At 33.5% G+C, this 21,293-nt stretch overlaps 1 protein-coding gene and 1 long non-coding RNA gene across 4 annotated transcripts in view; both read right to left on the minus strand.

The window, feature by feature from the left end:
* The window catches only part of LOC143051536 (uncharacterized), a 202,662-nt gene that overhangs the window by 53,900 nt on the left and 127,469 nt on the right, over window positions 1–21,293 (minus strand). The window lies entirely within an intron of this gene.
* The window catches only part of LOC143051565 (uncharacterized), a 39,964-nt gene continuing 31,684 nt past the window's right edge, over window positions 13,014–21,293 (minus strand). For both annotated transcript variants that reach the window (XR_012970835.1, XR_012970834.1), the window contains exons 2-3: window positions 14,066–14,249; window positions 13,014–13,076 (exon numbers count right to left, since the gene is read on the minus strand). This is a non-coding gene — a long non-coding RNA (uncharacterized LOC143051565). The remainder of the gene's footprint in view (window positions 13,077–14,065; window positions 14,250–21,293) is intronic.

The raw sequence follows: 21,293 nt of genomic DNA on the forward strand, positions 1-21,293 counted from the left end.
GTAGTATATTTTTACCAGATCATAAGGAGTCTTACCCTGAAAAACAATCAAATAATCTTTCATTAATTATACACATATATATCTTTTATTTAAAAAACTGTAAAACATTAAGTAATAGGTAACTGTTGAATAAATTTTACCTATACAACATGTACAATGTAAAACGATAAATGATAGGTAATTGTTGCATTAATGTTACCTATATAATTAAAAACGATAAATAATAGGTAAATTATTGCACTAATGTTACCTTTATAACATGTATAATGCAATAAATAATAGAAAACTGTTGCATCAATTTTATCTATACAATGCAGAATAGTCTTATTTATACTTGACATAAAAACCAGTGAACCTAAACCGGCAGTGTTCTAGGATTTCCATTACCCGTTACCCGGGGTAAGTGGATTAGGACAACGGGTAAGTCATTTTTTAGCCTTTGTCACCCAGTGGTAAGTCAATTTTCAAGTTCGGGGAAGCCGAAAAACTCTTGAAATTTCCCGGTCCTCTTCAATTTTCCCATATCTGCTTTTTATTTTTATTAAATCACGAGAAAAACTTTGATAAAAGATCGAAGATTTTGTCGATGTCTATCAGCGCTTTTATTCAAGCACTCGTTTACTAGGTGTAATCAAGCGCAAAAGAGACCACATTCTTCTCCTATCATTCTAAAAGTCGGTCACGGTGTCGGTAAAATCGAAAAATCCGGATTGATAACTGGTGCTTAAATCGGGACATAAACGATTTTTTTTTCTTGTCATCGGAGGAAAATAAACTTACAGTTGCATTTATTATAGCTCTTAATAAATGACATAGTAATAACTATAACATATTTGTCAAATTTAGTAAGAAATCGTTTTTTTTAAATTTTGTACAAAATTCAATCGTATCCGAATCCAGCTTTGTTCAGTAAATTACAATATTCAAAGTTATAATGGCGGAAAATTCAAACTGAATCTGTAGATCATGAGTTTGCATAAGTTTGGATTTACTTCAAAAAGGCTAAACGATATAAATCAAGCATCACCCCCACCAAAAAAGCCCAAACTTGACAAAAAGCAGAGAGACAAACTGTATGATGTTGAAAAAATTTATAAGGGTTCCGCGGAACCCAGTGTCTCGCCTATTTTTGCTGTAAATCGCAGGCTCTACAACAATGAGGAAAAAAATCAATAAAAATATTCCTCTTGTTACTATTTTATGATTGTAAGAAAATCTAAGTCCATTCAAAAGTAAATTACAGAAAAAACGGAGTAATCTTTTTACAAACTTTACTTCTGGATACAATCTTATGATCATAAATAAGCTTCTGTCCAAGTTTGGTACAAACCCAGGATAGTTTAAGAAAGTTATTAAAATTTAAAAAACTTTAACCACAGAGTGAATGTAATGGTTCCCCGTAGAAAAACTAAGTCCATTTAAAAGTAAAATATGGAAAAAATGGATTTATTTATTTACAAAATTTACTTCTGGATACTATCTTATGATCATAAACAAGCTTCTGTCCAAGTTTGGTACAAACCCAGGATAGTTTAAGAAAGTTATTAAAATTCTAAAAACTTTAACCACAGAGTGAATGTAATGTTTCCCCGCAGAAAAAACTAAGTCCATTTATAAGTAAAATACGGAAAAAATGGAATTTTATTTTTACAAAATTTACTTCTGGATATTATCTTATGATCATAAACAAGCTTCTGTCCAGGTTTGGTACAAACCCAGGATAGTTTGAGAAAGTTATTAAAATTCTAAAAACTTTAACCACAGAGTGAACGTTTTGTTTCCCCGCAGAAAAAACTAAGTCCATTTATAGTAAAATACGGAAAAAATGGAATTTTATTTTTACAAAATTTACTTCTGGATACTATCTTATGATCATAAACAAGCTTCTGTCAAAGTTTGGTAGAAATCCAGTAAAGTTTAAGAAAGTTATTAAAATTTCAAAAACTTTAACCACAGAGTGAATATTTGTTGACGCCGCCGACGACGCCGACGACGACGGAATGTAGGATCGCTTAGTCTCGCTTTTTCGACTAAAGTCGAAGGCTCGACAAAAAGGACCAGGGGGTATGCTTTGCGCCGTCCGCATTGGTTGGCGGATTTAACTTTTAGATGTGGGTAAGTAATTTTTTTATTGATCTTACCCGTGGTAAGTCAAGGTGCCAAAAAAATCCTAGAACACTGATTAACCAACAACAAATATGAAGTGTCATTATTAAGAGATCAATGAATAATATTTGAGATTTTACTGTTAAAGAAATTATTGCAGTATGTAAAATATCACATTAAAACCAAACAAGAAATAAAGCTATCTTTATGATAATTCAACAATCTGTCTGGAAACTACAGTTAATTTTGTCTGTGTCATTAACTTGTAATAAGTAACAACAGAGTGTTAGGAATTTTACTAACTCTACATATTTGGAACATATGAAAAATCTCATATTACCGGTACAACTGTTATATTAAAATACATTCTGCAAAATACTAATATTATTCTAGTACTTGCTTTATTGACAGCTTCTATGACACATGAGTAAAAGGCTGCCATACGTTACTCTGGAGAATAATTTTTCGTAATTTTTGTTCGATTCACATGGATGATGAGAGTCCATATTATTATTCTAGTAAGTGCTTTATTGACAACAACTATGACACCTGGAGTGTCATTATTCGTGATTTTTGTTAGATTCACATGGATGATGAGAGTCCATATCATTATTCTAGTACTACTTTATTGACAACAGTAATGTGTTTTTTTCATCACCAACAAATGAAAGTTATACTATTACTTATAAAAGAGAATTTAACATTACAAAGAAAGTTTTTTTCAAGTAGTCACTGAACCATGAAAATGAGGTCAAGGACATTGGAAATGTGACTGGCGGAAACTTCGTAAAATGAGGCATCCAATACAAAATATGAAGCATCCAGGTCTACCACCTTCTAAAATATAAAGCTTTTTAGAAGTTAGCTAACACCGCCGCCACTGCTTGATCACTATCCCTATGCCGAGCTTTCTGAGATTCCAGTCGCAAGCTTGACAAAAAACAATCAGTTTTAAGGGGGCTAGCTGGTCTGAATCATTTGTTTAATTTTTTAATAAAATGGGGTCACCGTTCATTTACGCTCACAATCTGCCTTCGAAAGAAGCATACATTTTTGTTAATGTCCTTTTTTCTGTTGACCTAATAGGGGAAATAGTTGTAATATCGAAATAAAAAAAAGAACTAAATTACAGAAATCGCTTAAATTTTACAGTTATTTAGTTTATGTACAGCTTTTTCGAAAACAACAGAAAAAAAATATAGGTCACCGATGAGTTAAAAAAGATATTTCAATTTTAATGCCAAAAATGGCATTTTTGCACAAAAAGGAGATAATTTGGAGCTTTTCCAATGATATCTACATTTTAAAAGTCACCTGAGGCCAACACCAATTGATTTTTTGGAATGATTCTTGTACCATAATGATAAAGTAATAACAACGAATAACTACTTAAGGTAGATGGGGTGTCTAAATTATAATCCATAGAATCTTTTAATAATTTGCCAAAATGTAGTTCATATCCTGCTTGTTTAAAAACATTAATAAAAAGAATGGGTCACTGGACTTATTTTCACACTACAGGTTGTGCAAAATTGTAAAGATTTTGTATAGATTATGCATGGAAAACTTATTTTTCCGCCATAAGACGCAAACCACACCATAGAATTTTTAGATAAAATTTGAGAAGATAGCTCCAATATTATGCTTTCAGATAAGAAAAAGAAAAAAAGGGGTCACCGGAGTCGTTTTCTTGCTACGTGTAAAAATGGGTAAATTCCTAACACATTCTATTGTAAAAGTAACACTTTCTGAATTATCTGCCCTTGCATTTGAGTTGCCTCCCCTTATTTGACAAAGTTTGGAAAAAATGAATCAAACAAAAGAATTCTTATTTTTGTAAAATACAATCATAAATATGATCAAACATGGCATTTTCTATATTATAATGAAAATTCTTACACATGAATTACCTACTACTATAAAAATTTGCACATTTAATCAAAGATCGAGACCTTGTTTTCTAGTATTTCAAAATCCAAAATGGAGGAAGACACCCTATCTACCTTAAGGTAATAAATGAAATTTGTAATGTATTGCTTAATTTTTTTCTGAAAATCTTATACCCGCGAGCCTCCTTAAGAAAACTGTGTTCATTCATTAAGTGTATTAATAAAAAGGTTTTTCGTTCCATGTAAAAGTTAAGCACAGACTGATTTTTTCATATTTAGTTTAACCTGTTTATTATACAGGTATTTAATCATAAACTTAAAAGTTGTACTTTATTATATTTTATCTGCAGCTGTTTATCCTCAACTATGGTATTTGTATTTATATTGTAATTGTACTTTCTCTGTTGACTTGTATTTAGTTTTTAGAGAATAAAATATCTATCTATCAAATAAGAATAAAACTGAATGTTACCTGTTTTGTTTTTACCCAAGGACTGCATCCTTTATCTGTTAACAATTTTGTTACATTGTTATATCCATTCCGAGCAGCATAATGTAAAGCTGTTTTTCCATCCTATAACAAGATAAAAATATAAACATGTTAATGGTGTGTGATAAAAAAAAATCAGGAGAGGAGTCAAACAATTTACCGAATGTAAGAAATATAACATTGGGTAAGAAAATATCCAATTATATTTGTGTATATATAAATTTAATGTATATTCTCTGATTCAGTGAAACAAAACAGGTAAAAAAAGATTAGTAAAGTCTTAATTATATAAGTGTAACAAGTCAAATAATAGCAACCCTCACTTTATATAAGTTTTACAAGTATTTGTTGTCCATTTAACATGTATCATAAACAACATGATTTTATGTTGATTCAGTAGAATGATCAAAGTTGGAAAAAAAAACTTTTTTCAAGAAACATTAAAACGAGAAATATTTTCTGATTCAGTGCGAAGTGACAAGAAAAATAAGACCCCACTTTAAATAATTCTGATAAGTATTTTTTTTTAAAAGAAATATTACATTAAATCTGTAGAATGAACATTATCTGACAAAAGACTTGTTCTCTTTAACTTGTCATTGAAATCAGATGTTTACAGAATAATGTTTCGTCAAGAAACAAAACAAAACCTTTACTATCTGATTCAGTTCTGTGTTACGAATAAAATGAGATCCCACTTTATATAATTCTAACAAATATTTGTTGTCCATTAAACCTGTCTGATTAATAATGATTAAGAAGAATGATCAAAGTTTTAAAAAAAATTTTTTTCAAGAAACATTAAAACGAGTAATATTTTCTTATTCAGTACGAAGAGACAAGAAAAATAAGACCCCACTTTATATAATTCTGTCTAGTATTTGTTATTTTTAAAAGATGTTTTACATTAGATCTGTAGAATGAACATTATCTGACTAAAGATATTAACACAACTTATTCTCATCAACTTCTTAAAATCAAATGTCAACAAAATAATTTTTCGTCAGGAAACAAAATAAAACCTTAACTATCTGATTCAGTTCTGTGTTACGAATAAAATGAAACCCCACTTTATATAATTCTAACAAATATTTGTTGTCCATTAAATCTGTCTGATTAACAACATGACTTTGTGTAGATTCTGTATAAAGTGATGTTTGGTCAGAGTAAGTTGATTATATCTATCATTACCCTGGATGTAGCTTCTAACTGACTTCCGTGAGTGACTAGGTAAGTCACCACCTCCAGGTGTCCTCCCCCAGCCGCCCACATTAATGGTGTCACTCCATACTGTAATATCAACATATAACAGACATCAAAACTTGTGTCATAAACTGGACAATGTTATGTAATAAATATAAACAAAATATATATCACATGAATCAGTGGTCAAAACTGAATAAAATGACCAGTCACACTTTTATTTATGTTTATGTAAATAAACAACATGTTTTATTGTGAGATGTCAGAACTTCCATCAGAACTGTCAGGTTAAAAAAAAACACTTTTTTTAAGAAACATTAAAACAAGTTATATTTTCTGACTCAGTACGAAGAGACAAGAAAAATAAGACCCCACTTTATATAATTCTGTCAAGTATTTGTTATTTTTAAAAGATGTTTTACATTAAATCTGTAGAATTAACATTATCTTACTAAAGATGTAAACATAAGTTTTTCTCATCAACTTCTCATTAAAATCAAATGTTTACAAAATAATATTTTGTCAGGAAACAAAATAAAACCTTTACTATCTGATTCAGTTCTGTGTTACGAATAAAATGAGACCCCGCTTTATATAATTCTAACAAATATTTGTTGTCCATTAAATCTGTCTGATTAACAATGATTACGTAGAATGATCAAAGTTTGAAAAACAACATTTTTCAAGAAACATTAAAACGAGTTATATTTTCTGATTCAGTACGAAGAGACAAGAAAAATGAGACCCTACTTTATATAATTCTGTCAAGTATTTGTTATTTTTAAAAGATGTTTTACATTAGATCTGTAGAATTAACATTATCTTACCAAATATGTTAACACAATTTGTTTTCATTAACTTCTCATTAAAATCAAATGTTTACAAAATAATTTTTCGTCAAGAAAAAAATAAAACCATAACGATCTGATTCAGTTCTGTGTTACGAATAAAATGAGATCCCACTTTATATAATTCTAACAATAATGTATGGTCCATTAAACCTGTCTGATTAACAACATCATTTTGTGTAAATTCAAAATAATGATCAAAGCTTAGAAAATATTTAGTGGTATTTCCGTGTAAAATGTTGCTTCATATCTTATGAGTTGTTGTGTATAAGGGTAATATAGCAATGGTGTGTGTTTGTGGTGAGTATATTAAAATGTAATAGAGCAATGATTGTGTTGAGTATAAGGATAATATAGCAATGGTGTATGTTTGTGGTGAGTTTAAGGGTAATATAGTAATGGTGTATGTTTGTGGTGAGTATAAGGGTAATATAGCAAAGGTACATGTTTGTGCTGAGTGTAAGGGTAATATAGCAATGGTGTATATTTTTGGTGAGTATAACGGTAATATAGCAATGGTGTATGTGTGTGGTGAGTATAAGGGCAATATAGCAATGGTGTATGTTTGTGGTGAGTATAAGGGTAATATAGCAAAAATGTATGTTTGTGGTGAGTATAAGGGTAATATAGCAATGGTGTATGTTTGTGCTGAGTATATAAGGGTAATATAGCAATGGTGTGTGCGTGTGGTGAGTATAAGGGCAATATAGCAATGGTGTATGTTTTTGGTGAGTATAACGGTAATATAGCAATGGTGTATGTTTGTGCTGAGTATAAGGGTAATATAGCAATGGTGTATGTTTGTGCTGAGTATAAGAGTAATATAGCAATGGTGTATGTTTGTGCTGAGTATAAAGGTAATATAGCAATGGTGTATGTTTGTGGTGAGTGTAAGGGTAATATAGCAATGGTGTCACATGTCATGTTCAGTACAGGAGTGGTAAATGAGTGTTGTATAATCAGGGGTCACATGTCATGTTCAGTACAGGAGTGGTAAATGTATGTTGTATAATCAGGTGTCACATGTCATGTCCAGTACACGAGTAGTAAATGCAGGTTGTATGATCAGTTGTCACAGGTCTTGTTCAGTACAGGAGAGGTAAATGTATGTGATATGATCTGGTGTTATGTCATGTTCAGTACAAGAGTGGTAAATGAAAGTTGTTTGATCAGGTGTCACATGTCATGTTCAGTACAAGAGTGGTAAAGCATGTTGTATAATCAGGTGTCACATGTCATGTTCAGTACAACAGTGGTAAATGAAAGTTGTATGATCAGGTAGCACATGTCATGTTCAGAACAAGAGTGGTAATGCATGTTGTATGATCAGGTGGCACATGTCATGTTCAGTACATGAGTGGTAAATAAAAGTGGAATGATCAGGTGTTACATGTCATGTTCAGTACAAGAGTGGTAAATGAAAGTGGTATGATCAGGTGTCACATGTCATGTTCAGTACAAGAGTGGTAAATGCGACACAGGTTATGTTCTTCTCATATATGTTATGATGGTATGATACTAAACCCCTAACGGGAAGGATTGTGCCTGATGTTCATATGATGAAATCATAATCTTTCAGTCAGTTTAATTGAAGTCTGGAGCTGGCATGTCAGTTAACTGCTAGTAGTCTGTTGTTATTTATGTATTATTGGCATTTTGTTTATTTTCTTTGGTTACATCTTCTGACATCAGACTTCTCTTGAACTGAATTTTAATGTGCGTATTGTCATGATTGTTATGCGTTTACTTTTCTACATTGGTTAGAGGTATAGGGGGAGGGTTGAGATCTCACAAACATGTTTAACCCCGCCGCAGTTTTGAGCCTGTCCCAAGTCAGGAGCCTCTGGCCTTTGTTAGTCTTGTATTATTTTAATTTTAGTTTCTTGTGTACAATTTGGAAATTAGTATGGCGTTCATTATCACTGGACTAGTATATATTTGTCTAGGGGCCAGCTGGGGGACGCCTCCGGGTGCGGGAATTTCTCGCTAAATTGAAGACCTGTTGGTGACCCTCTGCTGTTGTTTTTTATTTGGTCGGGTTGTTGTCTCTTTGACACATTCCCCATTTCCATTCTCAATTTTATGTTGTATAATCAGGTGTCACATGTCATGTTCAGTACAGGAGTAGTAAATGAATGTTGTATGATCAGGTGTCACATGTCATATTCAGTACAGGAGAGGTAAATGCAGGTTGTATACTCAGGTGTCACATGTCATGTTCAGTACAGGAGAGGTAAATGCAGGTTGTATAATCAGGTGTCACATGTCATGTTCAGTATAGGAGTAGTAAATGAATGTTGTATGATCAGGGGTTACATGTCATGTTCAGTACAAGAGTGGTAAATGCAGGTTGTATAATCAGGTGTCACATGTCATGTTCAGTACAGGAGTAGTAAATGAATGTTGTATGCTCAGGTGTTACATGTCATGTTCAGTACAAAAGGGGTAAATGAATGTTGTATGATCAGGTGTCACATGTCATATTCAGTACAAGAGTGGTAAATGAATGTTGTATAATCAGGTGTCACATGTCATGTTCAGTACAGGAGTAGTAAATGAATGTTGTATGATCAGGTGTCACATGTCATATTCAGTACAGGATAGGTAAATGCAGGTTGTATAATCAGGTGTCACATGTCATGTTCAGTACAGGAGTAGTAAATGAATGTTGTATGATCAGGTGTTACATGTCATGTTCAGTACAAGAGTGGTAAATGCAGGTTGTATAATCAGGTGTCACATGTCATGTTCAGTACAAAAGGGGTAAATGAATGTTGTATGATCAGGTGTCACATGTCATGTTTATTACTGGAGTGGTTAACTCAATGTTGTTTGATCAGGTGTCACATGTCATGTTCAGTACAAGAGTGGTGAAGCATGTTGTATGATCAGGTGTCACATGTCATGTTTAGTACTGGAGTGGTTAATGAATGTTGTATAATCAGGTGTCACATGTCATGTTCAGTACAAGAGTGGTAAATGCAGGTTGTATAATCAAGTGTCACATGTCATGTTCAGTACAGGAGTAGTAAATGAATGTTGTATGATCAGGTGTCATATGTCATGTTCAGTACAGGAGTGGTAAATGCAGGTTGTATAATCAGGTGTCACATGTCATGTTCAGTACAGGAGTAGTAAATGAATGTTGTATGATCAGGTGTTACATGTCATGTTCAGTACAAGAGTGGTAAATGCAGGTTGTATAATCAGGTGTCACATGTCATGTTCAGTACAAAAGGGGTAAATGAATGTTGTATGATCAGGTGTCACATGTCATGTTTATTACTGGAGTGGTTAACTCAATGTTGTCTGATCAGGTGTCACATGTCATGTTCAGTACAAGAGTGGTTAAGCATGTTGTATGATCAGGTGTCACATGTCATGTTTAGTACTGGAGTGGTTAATGAATGTTGTATAATCAGGTGTCACATGTCATGTTCAGTACAGAAGAGGTAAATGTATGTGGTATGATCTGGTGTTACATGTCATGTTCAGTACAAGAGTGGTGAATGAAAGTCGTATGATCAGGTGTCACATGTCAGGTTCAGTACAAGAGTGGTAAATCAATGTTGTATGATCAGGTGTCACATGTCAGGTTCAGTACAAGAGTGGTAAATGAAAGTCGTATGATCAGGTGTCACATGTCAGGTTCAGTACAAGAGTGGTAAATCAATGTTGTATGATCAGGTGTCACATGTCAGGTTCAGTACAAGAGTGGTAAATGAATGTTGTCTGATCAGGCGTCACATGTCATGTTCAGTACAAGAGTGGTAATGCTTGTTGTATGATCAGGTGTCACATGTCATGTTTTAATAGTACTGGAGTGGTAAATGAATGTTGCATGATCAGGTGTCACATGTGCTGTTCAGTACAAGAGTGGTAAATGTATGTGGTATGATCAGGTGTCACATGTCAGGTTCAGTACAAGAGTGGTAAATCAATGTTGTATGATCAGGTGGCACATGTCAGGTTCAGTACAAGAGTGGTAAATCAATGTTGTATGATCAGGTGGCACATGTCAGGTTTAGTACTGGAGTGGTAAATCAATGTTGTCTGATCAGGCGTCACATGTCATGTTCAGTACAAGAGTGGTAATGCATGTTGTATGATCAGGTGTCACATGTCATGTTTTAATAGTACTGGAGTGGTAAATGAATGTTGAATGATCAGGTGTCACATGTGCTGTTCAGTACAAGAGTGGTTAATGAATGTTGTATGATCAGGTGTCACATGTTATGTTTAGTACTGGAGTGGTACTAGTAAATGAATGTTGTATGATCAGTTGTCACATGTCATGTTCAGTACAGAAGAGGTAAATGTATGTGGTATGATCTAGTATTACATGTCATGTTCAGTACAGGGGTGGTACATGTATGTTGTATAATCAGGGGTCACATGTCATGTTCAGTATAGGAGTGGTAAATGTATGTTGTAAAATCAGGGGTCACATGTCATGTTCAGTACATGAGTGGTTAATATATATGTTGTAGAATCAGGTGTCATATGACATGTTTAGAACAGGAGTGGTCAATGAAAGTTGTATAATCAGGTGTCATGTCTCAAGTCATGGCCAAAGTTATGTTTTTTGTGTAGAATACTATATATGTTGTAATAAAGTAAATCACACTATTTCAGTTGTATACAGTAAGAAAGTATCAGACAGCAACCCGTTGACATACAAACTGGAGTGGTATTCATCAGTGTAATAAAGTAAATCACAATATTTCAGTTGTATACAGTAAGAAAGTATCAGACAGCAACCCGTTGACATACAAACTGGAGTGGTATTCATCAGTGTAATAAAGTAAATCACAATATTTCAGTTGTATACAGTAAGGAAGTATCAGACAGCAACCCTTTGACATACACACTGGAGTGGTATTCATCAGTGTAATGAAGTAAATCACAATATTTCAGTTGTATACAGTAAGGAAGTATCAGACAGCAACCCTTTGACATACAAACTGGAGTGGTATTCATCAGTGTAATAAAGTAAATCACAATATTTCAGTTGTATACAGTTACGAAGTATCAGACAGCAACCCTTTGACATACAAACTGGAGTGGTATTCATCAGTGTAATAAAGTTAATCACAATATATCATAATACTATGTTTCTTAATATTTTGAAGACAAGAGTAATTGCAATAAATAGAATGTACACTGAATCACTGAACACTATCAACATGATCAAGGGCAGTGTTTAACTGATCCACATTATGTGTACTATATAATAAATATCTGTAAATGTGTTAAACATTTTACTTTACTTACAAGTCCTCTACATTCCAAACTAGCTCCGTTCTTTACACACAATTCTACCTCTTTTATATTCCCCTCCCTTGCAGCTGTAAGAAGTTTCTGTAAGCAAAACAAAGCTTTTACATTTTCCTCTAGAACATACAAATGTATTATAAATGTAATAATTGAATTTAACAAGCTACATTTTTACAGTTTCTACAGTTTATACCAAATACAGTGATTACCAAGAAGGAGTGACATGTATCAGAGGTTTTTTTTTATAAAAGTCTGTAGACAATTGTATTATGCATCAGTTTTGAGATCAGCCTAAGTTTTTGTTGAGATTTGTGTTGCTCAGTCTTTAGTTTTCTATGTAATGTTTTGAATATAAAAAGAAGATGTGGTATGATTGCCAATTCTACGAAATAGACCAAATGACACAGAAAATAACCGTACAGCCTTCAACAATGATCAAAGCCCATATGGCATAGTCAGCTATAAAAGACCATGAAATGACTAATGTAGACTGTTGAATTTTGATTGTTTTTCATTTATTTCCATGGCGTTGTCGGATTCTCTTTGACTAAAAGTGTTGTGACTGTCCTACATTATTTTACGTTTTTATTTTTTTTGTCTCCTAGAATTTTGTATATTGAAATTCTGTTCACTGTAGTCATTTTGATTCCTCCTGTTCTCCTCCTGAGAATACTGCACGACTGTATCTTTATCTACAGTTTATAGACAACATAGGTCACATGACATAGTCATAGGTCAAATGACACTGACTGAATCTGAGAATACTGCACGCCTGTATCTTTATGTACAGTTTATAGACAATATAGGTCACATGACATAGGTCACATGACAGTGACTCTGAGAATACTGCATGCCTGTATCTTTATGTACAGTTTATAGACAACATAGATCACATGACACTGACCCTGAGAATACTGCACGCCTGTATCTTTATGTACAGTTTATAGACAATATAAGTCACATGACCATTGATTTTTAAGAAGAAAATCTTACCTTATTCTAACTTGCCATTATATCTTGTAAAAGAAAAACACAATTTCATTGACAACGGCATGTGCACCCTTAGTTTCTAGCAATAATTTTTGGTATCACTCTACAGTGCTGAGAAAGGAAATTATCACTTAATAAGATCAAAGGAAAATTTTGTAAAATAAAATAATTTTGTATATTGAAATTCTGTTCACTTTATAGACAACATACTGGTCACATGACCATTGACTTTAAAGAAGAAAATCTTACCTTATCCCAACTTGCCATTATATCCTGTAAAAGAAAACACAACATTTTATCATGTTTGTATACAAGAGTTGTAATTTGAAGAGAAATATTTTTAAGGGGCATTAACTACAAAAAACAAAAAAACATAAAATATAATCATGAAAATTAATGAAAGTTTGATCGGTTCTGTTTTGTTAAAGGGGGTTCTACATTCATGACATTTGACCGTTACAGTGAAAAACACATTCAAAATTTTTCTGGTGTATTTTTACAAGCAGAATCCAAATATGTGATAATTAAATAAATGGGGAATGTGTCCATGGGACACAGATGATGCCCCGGCTTGCATATCATATAACGTTATAAAGGGGCATAACTGTAGAACAGTAATATTGACACCCATAAAATTCAAACCTGATCTGTATTTTGTGGTAATAAGCATGGTGTATAAGTTTCATAACATTTGGTTGCATGAGGCTAACTTGTTAGAGAACGGAAACGAAAAATTTAGCAATTTTTTCCATTTGTAAACATGGTAAAGGGGCACAACTCTATAATGGTTAAAGCAACACCACCAAAATTCAAACTTGATCTGTGTTCTGTGGTAATAAGCATTGTGTATCAGTTTCATAACATTTGGTTGAGGCAAACTAAAGTAACAGAACGGAAATGAAAATTCAGCAATTTGTCCATTTGTAAAGGGGCATAACTCTAGAACGGTTAAAGTGACGCCACCAAAATTCAAACTTGACTTGTGTTTTGTGGTAATAAGCATTGTGTATAAGTTTAATACATTTAGTTGAGGCAAACTAAAGTAAGAGAACGAAAACCAACTTTGGGACGTACGGACGTATGTACGTACAGACAGACAAGGGTAAAACTTAATGCCCCCTCCGTTACAGCCGGGGCATAAAAAATTCTGTGGAGTAGTTAATTGTGTACACTTTGCCTTTACGTTGTTTTGAAAGAAACTTGTTTAAGTAAAGCCTCTGTTTAATTATCAATATGATTAAATGATGAAACATGTTAAATACCCAATGTGAAATCTGTTGGTCAGAGTTCTGCAATTGTCAATAAGGGATTACACGTGGGCCTTCGTCAAACTCTTACTGCAACTTCAGCATTTTATTGTACAGTCTGTCCTCATGGCCTTAATGCAACTTTATATTACATACATTTTTACCCTATCTGCCACCAGTCAATTAGCCTGATAAGAATCTGCAAATAAAGATTTATTTATATAAAATGTTAAACATGTAAATTATCATTGATATGGTCATAATTAATGAATGGCTATTATTTATTTTGAATTTATTTAGCAGATTATGTAAAATGTGAAGAGTCAAAAATTAATTTTATGGTTCAATAAATTCAAAATAAATTATTGACATTCATTATAAATAAATTTCTATCAAAAATAAGGTTCAAAGAACTTTTTATACTATTTATATTAACAATAACAACGTACACACATGTTGGCGTATGAATACACAAGGTTAGAGTGGGCATGTCGCTATAAAAATTGACAACATTGAAAATAAAACTAATACTTTTAACCAATCAGAAGACAGTAAATACACCAAATTTACAAAACTTTGAATTTTTGAAATACTAAGGCTTTTCTACCTCAGGATTAGATTACCTTAGCAGTATTTGGCAAACTTTTAGGAATTTTTGGTCCTCAATGGTCTTCATGGTCTTCAACTGCGTATTGATTTGGCCTTTTTAAACTTTTTTTTTATTCGAGTGTCACTGATGCATGTTGAGGTATAAAAAATTAAATTTTAAAGAGATATTCGAGCATCTTTTTTCATATACCATCTTAAGCTTTGATGAGTACTCATTAGCAGTCTTCACGCTTAACCACAAGTCCTACGAGCATCTTTTTTCATATACCATCTTAAGCTATGATCATGATGATGAGTACTCATTAGCAGTCTTCACGCTTAACCACAAGTCCTACGGCATTGGCTGGTAATTAAAATTGCTTTCAGACTTGTAAAATTCTTCTCTACAAGCCAACAAAATCCAACTAAATTTTTTTTTAAATTGAGCTTCGGGCTTGTGGACTCTAAAGTTAATCGTAAATGCTGCATTAGTGACATGTAATTGCTTCTGATTTCCTCTGCTGTGTTTTGAAAAATGTGGATTAAACCTCAATTGAGGTATAATCAACCAATTGACAGATATTCACAATTGGTTTCCTTAAGTCTGCATCAGTTCTAACTTTAAAATTTGTTAGTCGAGATGAACAGGAAGAGACTACAGAGCAAAAATAAGATTTAATAGATGAAAACTCAGAATTTATCAGTAGGAAAAGGAGGGTTACATTAGTTTTTAGGTTTCTCTAAAAAAAAACTAACAAATTCCAGCACGAAGTGTCAGAATCAATTACATATGTCATCACTAATTAGTGGTCACTATCATGATGGTAGATTATACCTGAATTGAGTTATAATCCACCAATTAATGGTAATTCCTGACCTGTTTATATTGTAACGAAAACCGAGCGGTCAGGCTTTGATGTTAAACTATAAATGTGTAACCCTTAGTGTGTTGCTATAAGAATAGTATATATGAACCAAAGTTATAACTGGCGACCCTTCTTTGGTAGCGTGGTTCTCTGGTATCGTGGTACTTTGTGGTATTCCGGTAGATCTACAGTTGGTTCTGTATAGGTTTTGTGGTACGTTGTGGTATTCTAATAGATCTTAGTTTGGTTCCGTTTAGGTTTTTGTAAGAATAACAGACTCGTTAAATAAAAATCAACTTGTATTTACTTTAAGATGTATTAAATATCATCAATGCGTACACATATTAAATAACTTCACAGTATTCTAGTCTAACAAATAAATACCACACTTTATTAGAATATCGCAAAGAAAATGGATAGCGGAAATATTATACCCCGAAAGTCTACGAACTATAGTCAGTCAGAGGACTTACTTAAACAAGTGATTTTCTAAATCACTGATTCAAGTAACATTATTTCCATCAAGGTTGGAAGTTAGAGTTGTCTTTCTTTAATAATCACCTATTTAAGTAGCACAAACTAATCACTAGAAGAAGTGATTTCATTTTATTGTAACTTTAAATATAGAATACTAATGATCCAGGGACTAATTATGTTTCTAAACTTATCAGAACCAACATCTGTGTTGTTTAGGATGACCAGGTCATTTCAGGTGATGACCTTGTACTGAATCTAGGATAATGACATAAAAATCACTTGTTTAAGTATCAGACCTCAATTTCCTTCCCAAAAATCACTTCTTTAAGTATCATTCTTTTAATAACCCCCACTAATTTCAACACCCCCGAACAGTGAAATTGTTATCGCGAACAGTAGAATTTTATTACATAATCTTAAAGATGAAACATTGAACTTCACAGGAAAAATGCTCCCACTGCTGTGAAAAATCTTTTAAGAAAGTATCAGTTCATTATGTAAAGCCATTATTATAGCATTGTTTTCAACTAAAATAGAATTTTCAGCTAAATCATAGCATCAAATGCATAAACCTTGCTACTTAAAAGAAGCAAAAAAATCATATTTTTTAATTTTACTAACTAAAAGATATTATTTAAACCTATGTGTGTAAAATTTTAAAAACTACAAAATCCCAATTTGTGACAAAACCTCGAATTTGCTACTCAAATAAGTGATTTAAAAATCACTTATTTCAGTAAGTCCCCTGACTGATAGTTTGGTAATCGGCAAATGGTAAGTCGAATTCAATGTTAAAAGACAACGTTTCTCTCGAGAAGTTATTCTCTAAATACAACTTGTTATGGAACTAACAAGCCCACATTATACGGAAATAGTCTGGTTATTACTTAGTCTGGTAAATGGTTTCGGTACATGTATATTTAAATCGCTTGGAATTAGCGTGTGTTACTTGCCCAGGGTAAAGTCGTACTAAAGTCTTTCCTTTCTCTCCACCGTATTTATACTTTGGTAAACCATTACCAAAATGGTTTACCATTTACCATTTCGGCTTACCATTTTTACCATTTTGGCTTACCATTTACCTTAATTACCAAACCCAGAGCCGACGTCATAACAAAAATAGGTTATGACGTCATTGGTGTACTTCATTTGAAGTAAACAATTCACAGCTATTCCGATTGTAAAAACAAAGGAAAGAATAATAAAAAGTTAACAATGTTTACACAAAGTTGTACAATAAATATATAATAGGAACAGTAAATTTACGGTAAGGTTTTAACAACATCATCACATAATTTTAGGGAAAACAAGTTCCATTTCAAGGGACCCCCATTTCATTTCAATATATTGTATGCACAATTTTGATTCTAAATGCATTTATAAAAGTCTAAATGAAAGGTTCACGACAAGCTTTTTATAAAAAAAAACAAGTGAAACTGCGAGCTACTGCTCACTGATGATGTCCCCCCCCCGCAAATGGACAGAGATGCAACTAATCGTCGGACCCGTCGGACCTAAGGGGCAGAATTTATGCAGGTCCGGCAAAACTTGTAGCTGTGCAGGACCTGATGGCCGGCAATATTTAAGTCCGCTTGGGTCCGCCAAAACTGAAATCCCCGTCGGCCCCGGCAGAGTATTTTGTTTATAAAATTGGGATCATCTTTAATAAAAGTAAATGTCCTGTTCCCCCGCATTTTCTAACTCCGGGAACCAGTATTTCCGCTCAGTAATAGTCTTTCGTACCTTGTCCATCTCGCCCCGAACAATTCTCCGTATTTCCGTCATGTTTTTTGTTTTAGAAATTCGCTCTCTAGGAAGGAGGTCTATTAAGCATAGTTGATAAGTTCAGGAAATATGTCATGGCCGATAAAATTTGTAAGTGGGTCGAAACCCGGTAAAAGACCAAACCAGTCACCTATTCAAGTTGATAAAGCTGTATAGACGAATGAATCTGGGAGTGATAATGATTCTGACTATGAGTCAGATTTTGAATTTGAACAGAAAGAAACTACCAATGACTATCTTGTTTCCAAGTACTCTTGTGAAGAATAACTTTTAATCAGATCAATATTATGTAATGTATTATTCAATAAACTACAATTGTTATGAATCACAGGTTATTTTAAAATAATAATAATATCAACAAAATCAAAATTAACGTTTGTTCAATAGCATAATTTCATTTGATTTTTGAGTGAAAATATGGGTCTGGCAGAAATTTGATGGGTCTGGCAAAACTTGGTACCCTGTAGGCCTGTTTGCATCTCTGAATGGATAATATTTAAATAGTGTAAAAATATGCAAGTGTTCGGTAAACAGGAAGTTGTCGAGTGATGAATCTGAAAACACATCACACGGTATAGCTGACTTATATAAATCCTGAAACCAAATTTCAGAAATCCTTGTATTGTAGTTCCTGAGAAAAATTTGACGAAAATTTTCAACTTGGCTATCATGTGTAAAATCATTCAAGTGTTCGGTAAACAAGAAGTTGTCAAGTGATCAATCTGAAAACGCATCACACGGTATAGCTGACTTAGATAAACCCTGAAACCAAATTTCAGAAATCCTTGTATTGTAGTTCCTGAGAAAAATGCGACAAAAATATTCATGGGACGGACGGACTGACTGACTGACGGAAGGACAGACAGAGGTAAAACAGTATACCCCCCCTTTTTAAAGCAGGGGTATAAAAATCATACAAGTGTTCGGTAAACAGGAAGTTATCAAGTGATCAATCTGAAAACGCATCACACGATATAGCTGACTTAGATAAACCCTGAAACCAAATTTCAGAAAACCTTGTATTGTAGTTCCTGAGAAAAATGTGACGAAAAATATTCATGGGACGGACAGACTGACTGACGGACTGACGGAAGGACAGACAGAGGTAAAACAGTATACCCCCCCTTTTTTAAAGCGGGGGTATAAAAATCATACAAGTGTTCGGTAAACAGGAAGTTGTCAAGTGATCAATCTGAAAACGCATCACACGGTATAGCTGACTTAGATAAACCCTGAAACCAACTTTCAGAAAACCTTGTATTGTAGTTCCTGAGAAAAATGCGACGAAAAATATTCATGGGACGGACAGACTGACTGACGGACTGACGGAAGGACAGACAGAGGTAAAACAGTATACCCCCCCCCCCCCTTTTTTAAAGCGGGGGTATAAAAATCATACAAGTGTTCGGTAAACAGGAAGTTATCAAGTGATCAATCTGAAAACGCATCACACGATATAGCTGACTTAGATAAACCCTGAAACCAAATTTCAGAAAACCTTGTATTGTAGTTCCTGAGAAAAATGCGACGAAAAATATTCATGGGACGGACAGACTGACTGACGGACTGACGGAAGGACAGACAGAGGTAAAACAGTATACCCCCCCCCCCCCTTTTTTAAAGCGGGGGTATAAAAATCATACAAGTGTTCGGTAAACAGGAAGTTGTCAAGTGATCAATCTGAAAACGCATCACACGGTATAGCTGACTTAGATAAACCCTGAAACCAACTATCAGAAAACCTTGTATTGTAGTTCCTGAGAAAAATGCGACGAAAAATATTCATGGGACGGACTGACGGAAGGACAGACAGAGGTAAAGCAGTATACCCCCCCCCCTTTTTTAAAGCGGGGGTATAAAAATCATACAAGTGTTCGGTAAACAGGAAGTTATCAAGTGATCAATCTGAAAACGCATCACACGATATAGCTGACTTATATAAACCCTGAAACCAAATTTCAGAAAACCTTGTATTGTAGCAGAGACATGTATGCTAAAGAGATTAGCGACTTGTAAATCTCGCTGACTTCACGCGTGTAAACTCGTACCCAGCATCCTCTAATCATTTGATAACGAGATTAGCGGTAGTCTAGGCAATCGATAATAATCACTCGGAACACCCTGTTGTTTTTCTTTGTATTAAGGACCAGGACAAAGACCACAGGCACTTGTTTCTATCCATTGGAAGAACCGGCACTATCAACGTATATTTTCTTCCAATGGATAGAAACAAGTGCCTGTGACAAAGACTTTCAGAATTAAAATCTTGTATTGTAAACAAATTCGCAGGTGAATAATAATGACACTGTTTACATGTAGCATCAATCGGTCTGTTAATTAGGGGGTCCCATGATTAGGTGTGTATGTGGAAAATTATTATCTTTGGAAGAAATGACTGTGTAATGTCGAAGATGTCAGCAAGCGAAATTTCCCCTTTTAAAATTAACTTTCAATCATCTCAATATTTATATCTATATTAAAATTGATGCTTGGTGGTTGTTGTGATATTCACGATGTCCAAGACAGATTTTTTTATCATGGGACGACAATTTAGATTTAGATATATTGTTAGGGGAATACACAGACACTGACCCAATTGTAGATAGTGACGACGACTTTGTTCTAGCGACAGGTGTGCACCCCCCCCCCCCCCCCCCCCCCAAAAAAAAGGTCAAGGAAATTGACAAGAGTTTAAGTGCAGATGTTACTGCTATACTTTGGTTACAAATGTCCTGACTTTGACAAGATTCTGAAATCTATCTCTGGGTTCCGTGGACACACTTCAAGACAACATGGAAAACAATTGAAATGTAATTTAGGCGAAAATGTTATTTTTTTCTTCATCCTTTTAACAAGGACGCATTTGTTAAAAAAAAAAAGGATATGCAAAAGTGCATGTCCTTTAAAAGTATTTAAGGTCCTGTCCATGCATGCTATGTTAATTTTGTAATACTTCCCTAAGAAAAACTTTAAGAATCATCAATTCCGCCAAGATTGAATAATTATTTATATGAAAACAAAATGTCAAAGTGGCTTGGTATACTTAATTTAAATGGCTTCGTGGTGCATATATGACTTATTAAGCATAACAACTTGACAAGATATGTCGAGCTACTTTACACTGTGATAAAAAGTTTCAAGTTTTAACACCAGGGGTTCACACTACCTTGTTTATGATGTTAATAATTAATCTAGAAAGACTTCATCAATTTGTTAACAACAGGTGACATTTCTGCATGTCCAAGTGGTTTAATTACATGAGTTACTAACTTATTAAGAGGAAGAATCATACAGCTACTGATAACCTAACATGTTTGATCTTTACTTCGTGTACCTTACAGGATGTTTACTTATTAATAGGTGTCAAATTATAAACAGTTTTATTACCATGATCAAGATTTTTAATTAGCAACATTAAAACCTGTATCAATGGAGCTTAACAACAAGAACATTAGCATGTGTTTAGTAATTTAATTATCATTGCTTTAATTTTCAAGTAAAAGAACATTATGACTCTGAAGCCATTT

Source organism: Mytilus galloprovincialis, chromosome 11 (assembly GCF_965363235.1).
Source record: "Mytilus galloprovincialis chromosome 11, xbMytGall1.hap1.1, whole genome shotgun sequence".
Taxonomy (NCBI): Eukaryota; Metazoa; Mollusca; class Bivalvia; order Mytilida; family Mytilidae; genus Mytilus; species Mytilus galloprovincialis.